Here is a 15,691-nt window from a genome sequence, read left to right on the forward strand (position 1 = left end):
TACAACTTTAAGCAACATCTGGCTCCGTGTGTAAAGCCACTACATATCTTGCCCTAACCACACACAATATATCATTTATTTGCCATGTTCTGGCCACAGACTCCTACTTGCATGTGCCACTTCTCCAGCAAGGTCATGAACAAAGGACCTGAGCCCTCTCTGCACAATGAAAGCTCAGGTCACTGCACATCTCCAAGGGGTCTTTGTTTTTCTTTTCTCCTCCTCTCTTCTAGATGCTCCAGGCATGTCCTTCTGGTTTTGGAAATCTGCATTTCCCATGTTTCTAGTTTTGTGCCAGGTTTCATACTGAGGGCTCAAGGTGCTCACTTGTCCCACTTTCTGCCATAAAATCTACCCAAGTCCTCTCCCAAAACCTTGCCTCCCTCCACCCCAGACCCCAATGCTCACGGGCCCTATACGGTTCTTCTAGCTATTAAATATTGTTTATTCTGGCCCTGCTCACTTTTTCTCCTGTTGTCAGGACTATATTAACCACTCTCTTTCTAACTGTTCTAAATCATATTCATCTGGAAGTTCTCTGAGTGCTTGCATTATGTATTTGTTCCCATGCAAATGTACGATTTCCCCCCTTGCCTCCACTCTCACTGTTGTTACCTGCTTGGTTCCTGCCTCACCATGTATTCCCCAGACACATGGAAAACCCACATTTTTCCCCATGAGAGGTTTCTCACATCCTATTTTACACCTTATCTTTCTACTTGAAAAAAAAACCCTTTGTGGTGACAACATTTTAGAGTGGTGTCAGCCACAATCTTCTGGGATGAGGACAACCAGGACAGGGAGGATGTGTGCCATCCAAGCACAGTCTTTCTCCCCAGTTCCATCTTCTGATTCCTGACAAAATTGACAAGATCATCCATTTTGCTACCACTTTGCACATACATAGAAACAGCCAAAAAACACTAGGCTGCATTGCAGGTCCTCAGTCCTTGACCACTAAGGAGAACCTGGCAGCTAATATACAATAGTGTATATTCTCAGCAAGCAGAGAAAGTAATCTAAATATCTTAATTGAATAATAATAAGATGCTTCATTTTTATGAAATTGGCCTGAACTAAATATTGTTTTTCAAGATTTCCTGTTTATCAGTTTCCTGTTTATCAGCAACAATTACATCCTGAGCTAAAAACAAAATTGAGGCTGAGTCCTAAGGTGTTTATTACCCAGGGATCATGCAATTATTAACAAGTTAACAGGAAATTCAAGTTATAATTATACAGAGATGTCTAGTAATTACATCTTTGGAGGCATAATTGGTCTAAAAAATAATAGTGATATTTTAGCTGTAAAAAAATGCTAAATGGAAACAGTTAAATTAATTGTGGACCTACAGAAGATTAGTTGGGATCAAAAGATCGAATTTAAGTGTACCATATAAACGTACCCATAAAGCCACTGTAATGCTGTGTGTGAATAATTTCACAGCAGTCCTAAGAAATAGTTGATCAGTGAGATCACCTAAAAACTGACTGTGCTGTGGAAAAAAAAAAAAGACTGGCATCTTTTACAGCATAGAGTCATTCCTTTTGACTATTTTTATTTTAACTCACTTAATTTTTACCACAGGGAGGATATTAATTTTGTTCTTGCTTGGTTCTTTTATTAGTTAAAAAGAGATCAAAGAGAAGTGCCACAACTGAAATGAGAAAACATTACTATGAAGTTGTGGAAAACAAAATTTCTTATTACTGAAATCCAGATCAGAATACTTTAGGTCTTTCTAGGGAGACATCTTTTGTTTGCATATAATCAACTGAAATAATCTTGATCTTATTATTGCAACACTTATATGATCACTTAATGCTACTGATTTCTAGATAAAACAGGTGAAGGAAAATGGTGGATATCCATCTGTGATCTGTGAACTGGACAGCCAACTTCCTACTGAGCCACTGCTTCCCCAGCCCCCTGTAGTCCTGCCCCCCTTCCTCACCCCCAAAAAAAATAAAAAATAAAAAATCCATATCTAGAATTCTCAAGCCTTCGGCAAATAGGCTGTATTCAACCCCCAGTTCCCAGAAAAACATTTCAACAAATGACTAGTTGTTAACATCACTGTAAAGCAGAAAAAAAATGTATATTCTGGATGATAATTTTTCAAGTAATAAGAACAGTGTTTACATTTCAGGTTTCATTTTCAGGCTTTCAGCAAGCAGTTTTTCAGCAGACTTCATAGGATTTTCCTCTGAAATTTTACTTTTTTTTTTAATTGACATTTTTAAATCTCATTGTTATAGGGCTTGAAAGAAAAGGTATTTCAACAATCTGAAAATTGACTGAAATAGGTTGGAATTTTAGTTTGATGAAGCACATAAGACATTCTGTTCTTCCCAGTGTCAATGTGTTCTTGCATCCACCTGAGGCCTCACAGATGACGGGGAAATGAGGCAGTTCAGTTAACCATGCCAGGAGGCAGTGAGACTTTCAGCTATGTGCACACACACACGAATTGTGCAACCAAATCAACACTAGAGGTGCTTCCTGCTGTGTAGCACCTCCACGCCATGAGGTAAGACTGTCAGACTAGAGCATCTGTGCTCATTTCATCTCAGAGGTCCCTTCTCCTCTGTAAAAACACATTTCAGCTTCTGGTCCCAAACACAGAAGAAAAGTAAATATCCAAGAACAGAAACACAGATCTCTTACCATGTCTGTTTATTCCAGTTAATTTTTAAAAATGCTTCTCAGTAGTCTTGAAACTAATAGGTTATGCATGGGAGAACACAGGCCAGCCATAGAAAACTGATATTTGGTTATTAAAAATTAATAGGTATCGGTTCCTTTCCTCTTGCTTTATTTCATTTTAGTGCAAGCAGTTTTCCCTTCTTACTAACCAAGCAACAGAACAACAGTAATAATTAGCATAAACTTTATGGTAACTCACAGATCACATTAAGTAATTTACCTAGTTTACAGACTCATTTCCAGTCAACATCCTTATAAAACCATGGTACTTATTTTGATGAGGTAAATGACAACTGTATCAGCTTATTTCATTATATTAAAGTACCAAAAGGAAAATGTAATAATAATCATCATTAAATTGTTTTAAGTTTCCACTGTAATCCCCTGATTTTTTAAGTCATAGGCTCCTGTACCAAGCTATTCTTCAATGTTTGCAAAAACTTGATATCAGCTATTTGTTACACGTCATTGTTTGTATTATCATAGCATGATGAAGCAGTAGTAATGCATCAGGACTGCACTGCTCCTCTCCAGATACTCTTAAGCTGAGATAAACATACCTTGTATCAATAATCTTTCCTCATAAGTTAATGGTTCATTTTTTAAGTATTTTATTCTTAAACCTCTAACAGTACTTCATTGCCCTAACCTTATATGAAACTTGGATGCATACAACATCCAAGACAAATATTATTTTGTTTTCAAGATTGTATCACATTCTTTTAACTAAACTATTAAGAAATAACTACTTTTTTTTCCTTTGTGCTAAACTCATATCTTTGAATATACAATTTTGATATTGTCCTGGTTTCAGCTACGCTAGAGTTAATTTTCCTCCTAGTAGCTGATGTGGTTCTGTGTTTTGGATTTAAGATGAGAATAATGCTGATAACACACCAATGTTTCAGTTACTGCAGAGCAGTGCTCACACAGAGCTCTGAACTTTCCAGCTTCTGGTGCTGCCCTGCCACTAAGGAGGCTGGGAGGAGATGGAACCAGGACAGCTGGCCCAGACTGGCCAGAGGGATGTCCCATGCCATGTGGTGTCATGTTGAACAATTAATATAGGGTGGCTGGCCAAAAGGGGGGGTGGGAGGAGTGGAGAATTGGGGACACCACTGCTCAGGGACAGGCTGGGCATCAGGTGGTGATCAACTGCATTGTGCATCACCTATTTTGTACACATTATTAGCATTACTATTATCATTATTATTATTATTTATTTATTTTCTCTCCTATTACACTGTCTTAATCTCAACCCACAAGCTTTTGCTTTTTTTTTTCTGATTCTCTCCATCATGTCACTGGGAAGGGGAGTGAACGACTGTGTGGTGCTTAGCTGCTGACTGCGTTAAACCACAACAGATATACAACCCATTTTTCTTCTTAAATGTGATTTCTGTGAAGGTCATTCCCCAAAGAGACTCAACATGCATTGTTAATAGACCTTGAGAATGCAAAAGAAGACAGAGCCAGGCTCTTTTCAGTGGTGTGTGGTGACAGGACAAGAGGTAATGGAAACACACTGGAGCACAGGAGGCTCCCTCTGAACTTCAGGAAGAACTTCGTTGCTCTGCAGGTGACAGAGCACTGGCACAGGCTGCCCAGAGAGGTTGTGGGGTATCCCTCCTTGGAGATATCCAAAAACCATCTGGACAAGGCCCTGAGCAACCTGCTCTGCATGGCCCTGCTGGAGCAGGGGGTTGGACAAGATGACCTCCGGAGGTCCCTGCCAACCTCAGCCATTCTGTGAGTCTGTGGAAGTATCACTGCAGTGGACGTTTCTGAGTTGTTTGTAAGCATAGATTCTGACCATTACCTTTTATTATTGTATTTAGATGTTGGCTTTTTGAGCCCAAATGCACAAGCCAAAATCCCTGTCCTTCAGCAAATGTAGATGTGGAACGTTGTACCTTACCCTACTTAATACCACCTCACTGTTTTTGTAAGTGTGGTAATGCTGCCTAAAACTGTTAATAGCTGCCCAATGAAAAATCCCTAGAGTGGAAAACCCAGCAATAATTTATTTTGGAAACATAAAGTTTATTTTGAGGGGAAAGAGATTTTCTTATAAAGCTCTCTAAATTCTGTTTAAAAAATGATTACTCCTGGCATTAAAACAATGAAACCTAAAACTTCTTTTTTTTCCCCCTCTTCTCAACTGCTATAATTTCTTTCAAGTTGGTTTCACCATTGCACGTGTCCTGTTTATAATTATTCTGCACTCTATCTTCAGGAAGAAAAATACTGTAGAGTTCAGGAATAAGAAGTAATCTTTCCATGTAAGTATTAAGTTCCGTGAAAGAATGTTATTGAGGTGGAAAACAGGATGCATGTAGGGAAAAAATAAATAAAAAAAAAAGCTAGAATGAACACTATGTGAGAACAGACCCTATAATTTTTGCCAAGTGAGTATAAAACAAGTAATACAGATCAACTTTAGAGAATCTGGTATTGCTGAAATATACACGAAACTCATGCTGGCCAAATACTCTTATAAAGCTCATTTATACTATTTTTGTCCTCAACAAACAGCAAATATTTTATAAGGAACTCTAGTTTTGTGTAAAATCCCTAAGAAGTCAAAAGAACACTGTCTGTTTGAATTACCAGGATTTCTCCTGTATACTCACTATTTGTACCAATCAGAGACCCAGAAGATGCATGGTTTAGACAATATTAAATGGATATAAAATAAAATAATTATTCTATTAAAAAAAAAAATCAGTTCTCTGTCCTCCAGACAGCAAGCTTATTTCCTTCTACCAAAGAAAGAACAGGAATCAATTCTTCAGTGTGCATTCTGAGTTCAGTTCTGCTAAAAATTCCAAAGAAGAAATGATTTTACTTAATCCATTAGGCATAGGCTCCCTTTATCTATACCAGTGAGATACTTCTTCCTCAGAAGAAATATTCTCACCATCAGAAATGAGACAGCTATACTTCTTACATAGAAAGATTATCAAACATTTCATGCAGATAAAGAGCAGGACATATATTACTGGATCTAGAGCCAAGTTTATTACCTGTTGAGCTTAAAAACAACTATATAATCGCAGCCTAGTCATACCTCAGTCAAGCTGATCAAGAAATTACACCAGATAATAGAAAAAAATGGTATAAAGCACAATTGTAATTACATTAATTGGGATGATATATTTTTACTGCTATTTAACCGCTATAAGGGTCACGATGTGTTGAAGCCTGGAACAGAAGAAATGCTGTACAAACATGTCAAAAGAGATTAGTCAAAAAAGAGCTTACAACCCAAGTGTAAAAGAACAAGTAAAGAGAAATACAGACATGACAAGAGATGTGAATTGTCTCTCCCTACCCTTACATGGACTAGATTTCTAAGAAATAATTACGTACCTATGAACCCACTCAAACCCAGAAAAACAGTTTAGCTGTGTTAACTGGTGATCTTTGCAGGACTTGTTATTTCAAGCACATGTTTAGGTTGCCCACACATTCAGTGTAGATGCCATAGCAATCTCCCCATCATGCTTCAGTTTCACACCTCTTCTGCAAAGAAGCAATACGATTTCTGCAAGACTACATGGGGGACAGGGCATAGATAGAAAAGAATGCAGCTCTGCAGGATGCCTTCCAAAGACATCACTGGTTAGCTCTAGAGATTCAAACACACACATTTAAGCTGAGACCACGTCTTTGGTGAAGCAAAAATGAGAAGCTGTGGTTACTTTTCTTCACTGTGAGTCTCTTTATCTCCTGTACTGACCCCTTACTTCTATATATACATGATTTTGAAAATCGTCTCAGCTCTTTCTCAGTGATTTAAGACACACACAGAAATAACATGTAATAGCAATACTTTTTTGTTTGTTTGTTGTTTTTTGTTTGTTTGTTTTTCTGCTAGAATGAACCTAAAAAAGCTTTTCAGTACCCTGATAAAGCAAAAGGAACTTTCACAATAAGGTGTGCTTTGCCCTGTTTTACTGCAAGCATCAGGGAGGGATGACAGCATCTAGCAGAAGCTGGGTTTTGTATTGCCAAAGCAGACAAATTGTCAAAAAAAAAATCCAATAAACTAAAATCTTGCACACTTAGGCCTGTATTTTTTGTAGTTATATGTAGGCATGACTTGTTCTCAATACCAACTTACTCTGCAAATTTACTAGAACATCTGACACAGTCTAAGATACAAAATGTACCATCACTTTGCCTCCCCATAAACTCTCCTATGCAAAAAAACCCTAAGGTGCTTTATGTTAGTCACAATTCATTTCTGCTGGGTGCTGCATTAAGTATGGCAAGAGTTATTCAATTTATTTATTTTTTAGGATTACAAGTATCACTGAAATATGGCACCGTGAATCAATTTCCATCATGAAGGATGAAAAGAAAAGCAGTTATTTCACTAATTATTTAAAGAAACTATTGTGACATTTACTTTTCACATAAGCAGAACTAATTGCAATATCTTCTGAAACCAAGTAGGTTGGTTGCTAAGGCTGCACTTAAAATAGTAGGCTTTTTCAAGTTCCCTCCAAATTTCTTTTCATCAAATAGCAGAATGCTGCTCTGGCAATAAAATCATATCAAGTCATTACTTCTACCAGTTTCACCATAAAAATTATTTTGCTGTTTTTCACAAAAATGCATCCTTAGCACAATTTTTGTGAAAAGGATCAGAAACGGATGTGCAATTTTAAACCAGAAGACTTACGCAAATGTTCATGAAAATTGGTAGTAACCTGCTTTCAGTAGAAGAAAGAAAACAAAGACAAACTCATTGCATTGACCATAAGTCCCTTCCTACATTTCTGCTATGAGTAGGTGAAATACTGTATTTTTTTCCACAGCTGCTAAAGTAAAAATCTATGAATTTTTTACATTTTATTCTCTTTTTGTGCAAAGACTGTTCTTTTAGCTTTGGATTCCTCTGAAATCACACTGTGAATTATAGTAAGAAACAAGATGACAGAGCTCAACATTTTCCAGCTAATTTTATTCTGCTTAAGGCATTTCTGCTGTCAGGAGGAGTAAAATTTACTGCCACAGAAAAGAATGGAAAATCAAATGTGCTCTTCTAAAATTTAACACAACTTGCATATAAATGAGGCCACACCCCAGAAGGCATTTCTCTCTCTGTTTGTTGAAGTAGAGGTCAAACACCTGTCATACATCACCACAAAAAAAAAAATGGGTGGCAAAGAGAGCTCCACTTATCATCCCTTCGCACAGATAGGGAAAAAAAAAAAAAAAAAGAGAGAGAGAGAGAGAGAGAGAGAGAAGAAAGAGAGGAGAAGAAAAACCCTCTGTCTTGATAAACAGAAATTGTTCCACTCAGCATCAGGAATAAAGCCAGTTACCCTGGCAACTGCCACATCACATGGGACTCCCTTTGCCTCCAGGCTCCGCATCCTGTTACAGAAACTTACCAGCTTCTGATCTTGAGAAATGGCTTACACTCACACAACACAGACACATGGACACAGCAGAAGATGAATGCCTATGCAAGAAGCCCATTTATATTTCCGATTAATGCTTTGTGTGTTTTCCAGTGTTCCTACTTGGTTCTGATGGCCTGTTTGAGAGCTGACTGCATCATTTGTTAACTCTGAATTTGAGATGAAGTTAGTGCTATGTTGACGCAGAGAAAAACAGTACTAATTGAGACCATTAGGGTAATGGAAAAGCAAGAATGCAAAAGAATTATGGGAATAACACATGCAGAAATGCTTCAGAGTACAAGAACTACAGGAGTGTGCCACTCAGTCTAAAATAATTTGTCTGTAAACCCTTTTTCCCTGAGATAGTTCATTTTAATTACTGTCAGTAATAAAGAATTTATGGTATAAAAATCAATGACAGGTTTTCCACTAAATTTTAAAAGCCACTCCCATTTTATTTACAATTTGGCTGCCATTAAATTTACTGTACACTAACCTTCATTTATTTATGTAGCAACAGCTAAGGCTAGATAGATGTAACTTTGTTGCTATTTCTTACACCGCTGCCCAATAAAGCAAAATTTTTAAGATACTTAACTATATAAAACAAGTCATCTTGAAAAACCTGCCCTTAATAATTTCCTTTCATCTATTTCTACATTTCTCTCGGTTTTCATTTGCTAAAGATGTATTGAAAGTGCTTTTAAAAAGTAACTTGCATGTCACATGATCCTTTCAACAGCTTCTTAGCAGCCAGACATATACTGTAAAAGTATGAAGCATCAGTCTCTTGCTTCATCTAGATATAATTTGCAAAACTAATGGAACCAAAACCAGAGCAATTAAAGAACCTCCAAAATTAACTTGCAGTTGTCACTAGACTTGAAACACTTACAAAATCTGCTAAAAGTTTAATAGGGTACATTGCATGTCCAGAATCTACACAGAAACTAAAAAAAGTGTAGACAAGCTCAGTTGAAATCACTTGTACAAAATTTATAAAACAATGAATACCTAATGTAAATATCAATTTGAACACATACAAAATCTATCTCAATTACATTTAGCTTTTTATTCAGTGCAATTACTTGTTTCTGTGTTAATGCAATTTTTATGTATGTGTTAAGGATAACAATTTATTTCATGATACGTTAAAAATGTACTGATTGATATTTACTAGTAGTCAAACTATTTACTAACAAAAATTCATCAGCATCTTTGTTATAAACTATGTGCTATTTTTTTCACCTGCATCTATTTTATGTCATTCTAGCAAGATAAACCAGCACATAAGCGACTGAGCAGTGTGACAGCTAACACAAAGTGAATAGTGGCAACATATGACCAAGAGACTGAAGGGGCAGTGAGTTAAAGCCTGAATTCATGTGGCATACTGACCCACAATAAACAGCAAAATGCAGCATTGTCGTGGTTTTGGCAGCATAGAATACCACAACTTTCATGTTGTAACAACAACAATATTAAAACAGATTTATCATAAAAAAAAATATAACTTTTTTTTTTTAATTATTACATTCAGTAAATCAGGTGTTGGCATTCACTTACAGGAGGTATTCAGTCCAAATATAAATTAGTTAAGAATACACTATGAAACAATATCTCACACATGAAATATTCTTTATAATAAAGCTGCTTCCCAAAGCAAGCAGAATGCAAGTCAGTGTGTAAGTATTACATAAGAATTAGTCAGAAGAGACAATCTTGTCTCAAACTTCATCCTTAGCTCTATGATGTTGATGCAGTATTTATTTAATAGGCGCAGGGAGTTTTCATACATTTGTGAGAGGAAAGCATGTTTCTAACTATGTAGCATGCAGACTGCACCACCATGTAGAAAGCTTTTGGCTACATCTTGCACTACATGAACACCAGCACAACAATTTGAAGAAAACTATTTAAGTAAAACAAACCTAGTTTAATCCTGTGTTCAGACTATGGCTGCAGCTTGGCTCTCGAAAAGACAGGATACTTTAATGCTGTCATACGTCTTGCTTAGGAAAAGCAAAAACCTAAAACTACACAATACTGTCTAAGGAAGCCCTGGCAATTGTGTGTTTTAAAATTTTGGTTATAAAAAGCAAGTTCCCATTTTAATCAATAAAAACAGAGCTTCCAATTAAAAAAAAAAAAAAAAAAAAAAAAAAAGAATTCAATATTATGTTTTAATATTGCTACTGACAGTGTAATGAAATGAAGGAGCAATGGCTGATGATGCAAGTTCAGCTAAAAATGCCGTTCAGTCAGAATTTATGGATTTGACACAGATATTACTGGATTATGTACTAAGATTAGACTGGACACTATAGCGGTGTCTCACAGCCTATAATCTTTCAGCCTTAGAACTGGGAAATGGCAAATGTGTTCCTGAGAGTGGGCTTCCTGGTTTTTCTCAGAACAAAGCCACTGTAATACCGGACTTCAATCATTTCTCACATCATTATAAAAGCCTTCTTTTTAGGATGACCCAACCAATTTCTATGTTTTGCTTATTCTTAACATATTGGGACAATCCAAAACAAACAAACAACAACAAACAATAATAACTTTCCAAAACATAGCTATAACCTTTGCTTTCCATCAGATCTGGAAAAAGTCTATGTTTACTCTTAGCAGCCAAGTCACATACTTCCTTCATGGATAGCTACTGAAAACAAAAGTTTTGTTTCTAATAAGTATACCTCATAATCATCAAACTTAGTTCAAATTTTCCAATCCTATTTACCTCTGGACTGATAACAAAACAAGATGAATTGCAGTTCAAGAAAGAAACAATCTAATTGGGAAAGCAAGAAAAAGAGAATGAATATAGAAATTCAATCTTCTCTAAGAAAGTTTTACCAGCTCAAGGTTTTGGCCAATTAAAAATATATTTTGATCTGCAGACAAATCTTTAAAACAAGCAAGAATATTATAAACTACTTTAAATCATGTATATATATATATATACACACACACACTTTCAAGATGGCTGCTTGAATTGCTTAATTTAATCCCATGTGTGTAATTACTAATTGCTTACTCTAAAATATTTCCTGCACCTTCATCCATTGTCAGTCAAGGCCGTAAATCCATATCAAACCTTAGGATGTTCAAAATAACTTGAGCTATTATGTTTGATATGAGGCAAATGGTACACAGTAAGGAATTTTATTTGCTATTTTCCACATCCAACAGAGATTGCACCTGACATTAATAATTTCTTCTTTCTCATAAATTGCTATCATGTTATCACAAACATGCATAAGGGTGACCATCAGGTTCCTTGGTATGTGAGAACTACCCAAATACATATCCTCTGTTACTGGTTACTTAAAGGTGTGCTATACCTAAAGCTTACGTTCAGTTTTAAAAATCTTTGAACAGATCAAAATTCTTCTCACATTTCACTATTAAGAAAAAAGACTCTGTTTTTGCATTTTTTTCTTTCATGAGGGCTCTCCCCCAAACCCAACAGACTTCCAAAACCTTCGTCACTTTCTAAAATCCACTTCTGCCTCGTGTACTGTGACCATCCAGCCCTGTGGCAACACATAGGCTTTAATAACCTCAGCTGCACGTTCTCATGAAAGGCTTTCTGAAAGCCCACTGAACCCCTTTATTGTATGCTTTCTGACCCACTCAGGGAACAGTAAACTGGGATATTCCTTCAGAGAGACCACCCTGTCCCAACTGACCACACTTAACATGTGTTCAAGACTCTCAAGCAAAAGCCACCCCATCCTGGTGGCTTATTTGTATTGCATTTCTGTGCAGTTCAACATTTGAAAGGGTTTCCTCCAAACAAAGCCAGCTCCTCTGGCCTCACCACTACCAAGAGGATGCTAGAAGTGGGGATGGCTTAGTCAAATGACAGTCAGGAGCCAGCTCTGCAAGGGAATGTTGCCTGGCATTACCTTAGCTATCATGGGCAGCTGCCCATGCACAAATACTTCTTCTGATTACAGTAACTTATGAGTGGCTAGAACACTTTTTCAGAAGGGATTTTATCCCCACCTGAAAGTGGGATAACTCCCTCAGTAGCCTCGTGTTTCAACCAATTGATTGATTCAACAATTTAAAAATAAAAACCAGACTTTCAATCAAATTTCCTTGGGCTTAGCTTTCATGAAGTTTTGTCTCATGTTTCTAAATTGAAGACCCTGAATTCTCTAATATTTATAAGCAAATTATTCTTCAATATGTTATGATAACCTCTTTTCCTCCCCCCCCCTTTTTTTTTTTGACCTCTCTGCTACAAAAAACTTATTGTGTGTATGTGAGAATTTCCCCAATATCTCCAGCTATAAAAACTGACACAGAGTTCATTAAGTTTGTCTGTCATGGTTTCATAACCAAAGTGACCTTTTGACACCTTTTCCTCATGTGGTTTCACTGATCCCACAGACAAAATTCTACTGTTGATGTATTTACAGAACTTTCCACTACCAGTCTTTTTCCTTAGCAAAGCAGTTTTAAAATCTTATGCTCCTATTTACATTTGACCAGTTTGTCATACATTGCTTTGTTCTTTGCCTTTAAGCTTTTCATTCCTTAAGCATCGGTCTTTCCCCTACAACAGCCACACAGAGTCTTCTAATGAGTTTTATGGGATCATGGTTTTATTAGATCACTTTGTTTTCTTTTGAAATGTGGCACAGTTTACGTGGGCCAATAAACTCTTCTCAGTGATCTCCAGGTTGTTTGTAGGTTCTTGCTTGTTAGACTGCCTTATTTTTTACACAATTAGAACATATGCTGGATTTATCTGGTTAAATTCTGCACCTTTGATTTATCTCATCTCCTCTCTCCTATTACAATTGTAAACCTAATTAAATTTGTGTTTGTTACTAAAAAGTCTCCCAGTAGTATATCTTGAGGTAAGGCCCAAGCAGCACTGAAGGCTAAGTGCAGAAACGTATCGTTCCTAAAATGGTCCAAGAATAGTTCTTCCAAACAGTGCTCATGTACTAAGTCTAAAAAAGAAATATAAAAAAATCACTATATTTAATGCACCCTCTAATACAGAATTTTCCTTCAGCTACAGTGTTTAGTTTAGCTATGGTTCATGTTAGTGGTGATCACAGAATTAAAAAAAGGTAGCCTTTTGTTTTTCCAACTTCAGGATTAAATTCACATCTGATAGCGGGCATTAATCTTTTCAACAGTTTATACCACCCTGGTGATGTCATCTTATCTGTGTGATTAAGGTCAGATTTAGCCTTCCAATCAGACAAAACATTCAGTCTCAACAGGAGCTTTAATCAGAATGATTACTTGCTGTGTTGAAATTGCCCCAGTGAACAGCATTGCTGACCTTCCTTCTGCCGGAAATTTAAGCTTCTGTCAATTGACCAGTCAGGATTACTGCCATTTCACCCTAGATCAGGATTAAATATGGACTTCCCAGATCACAGATACTATGAAAGAAAAATAAAAAACAAACAAAAAAACAGAATAGTTCAGTTGGAAGGGACATACAAAGATCTTTAAGTCCAACTGCCTGACCATCTCAGGGCTCACCAAAAACCCTTATTTGTATAAGATTTGTACAAGAAGTGTAAACTGGAATATTTGGAATATTGCTGATACCTACTTCTTTAGGTTTGTTTTCCTAAGTACTCTTCAAAAACTACATTGGATATGACTCTGGTTACCATCTGAAGTCATCACTTTCTATCCTATGATTAATAACATATGCAATTACTGCTTCTTTCTTTTTTTTTTTTCCTCCTCCCCTGGCAGGACGATTCTCTAAATTGCTATTAAGCATTAACTGATATCACACTAAGATTTCTGCCACCTTCCCATAGCTCACTGTCAAGTAAAAATGAAAAGCTACCAAGTCTCAAAGAACAAATTTTCCTGAGATAGGCAAATATCAGCTAAGAACATTTTTCAAAGAGGTAAGTCAAGCAATATTTTTCTTTCTGAAAATTGCCCACTTGAGAGAATCTCTGTTCCAAAAACATCTTGCGTTCTGGCTGAAGTTCTTCTAAATTGATCAATGAAACCTCCACAAAACAGGAAATGGGAAGCAGGTAGCTGTTTGAAGGTCTGACACAGCATTACAGCTTTGGTTTTCTAAGTCTAGATTCTGCATCATTAATGCCAGTGGTCACTTTCCCATTGGCTTAAGTGAGTAAAGCTGAATCATACAAGTAGGCAACATTATATTATTTAAAGAAATTTCTCTCTTTGAGACCAAATAAAGGTGTTACTGACAACTGCAATTACAGTTTCATGCCGGTTAACATCCTGGATTCAAGACTACTTTAGAAGTATCAGTATATTAATAACTACTTTGTATTTCTGAAGTCCAACATTTCCTTTAAATAAAGAGGGCTGCTGCAGTATAAACAGCAAGACAAGTGGTACCAAACAAAAATGAAGAGAGAAACTTCAGAAAGAATATAAGCAGAAAGACTTTTAAATGTCAGATCTTATAATTTTATCAAAACTCTTGCATTTCTCTACAGTTGATTATATTTAATATAAGCATATTGTATTTCAGAAATATATAAGTATATGGAAGATTTCTATGCTTTAAAAATATAAAGATGTAAGGTGACAGCAAATAGAAGTGCATCAAGGGTATCATCGAGTTTCTAAAGCTAGAAGGCAGATAAAAACATTAAAATATTGTAAAATAAGACTTTTAAAAATGGTTTGAGCTGAATGTTCAGATTTTTCCTCAGCTTCTAACTTAGCTAAATAATCAAACATAACATATGTCATCTTGAAAAATATAGTACGGAGACATCATTGAACTCATTCCTTTAATTCATAGGTGTAGCTGATCTTAATACAAACAGCTCCTTGCTTCACTATCAACACTTACAAAACTTAGGCCTTCTCTAGAAGCCCAGACTGAAACAGAAGGATTTGGTTAAATTTATAAAATCAGTGTAAGGAAGAAATCCAGGCCTTTGTCTTTATTTTTTTTTCTATCCCAAAACAATTTTGAGTATATATTCTGCAAAGTCACTTTCCAAGACCCTAAAATTCATACCTCTAAGCAGTTCTTATAAATCCTATAATTCACCATGAAAAATTCTCACTTGTTATGCTCTTTTCCTTTCATAGCCAGCCATTTAGTCTTTGAAGATGTTTTAAAGAGGATTATTTTTACTTCAGGCTTATGGCTGCTGAAATGCCAGACTACCCTGAGATGCTAGTGTGTGGAAATTGATGTAGTTGATGAGAATTGAGTAATCTGAACTTCTAAAAACCCTCCTGAATTGTGAAGATCCGATTTTAGGAAGCACTTGATCAACTCTAAAACATGACCATGTCTCTCAGAATTCATAAATCAGACTAGTCTTCACAGATCATCTTGTGCCACTTCTCTTTCCTGGGGTGAAAAATGATTTCTTTTTTGTATGTTCAGTTCTACTTCAGAATGAAGTCATAAGTGAGACTGCCACCATTTACTTGAAGCCTTTTGTATTGTTTTAACTGACACCATCACCATTTCTAATATCAAACAGCTTCTTTATAGTTATCTCTTTACTGAAACTAATTCCGAAATAATATCAGCAGAACATCAATATGCTGAAAAAAAATTAAG

This window comes from Cygnus olor, chromosome Z, assembly GCF_009769625.2.
Source record: "Cygnus olor isolate bCygOlo1 chromosome Z, bCygOlo1.pri.v2, whole genome shotgun sequence".
NCBI classification, from domain to species: domain Eukaryota; kingdom Metazoa; phylum Chordata; class Aves; order Anseriformes; family Anatidae; genus Cygnus; species Cygnus olor.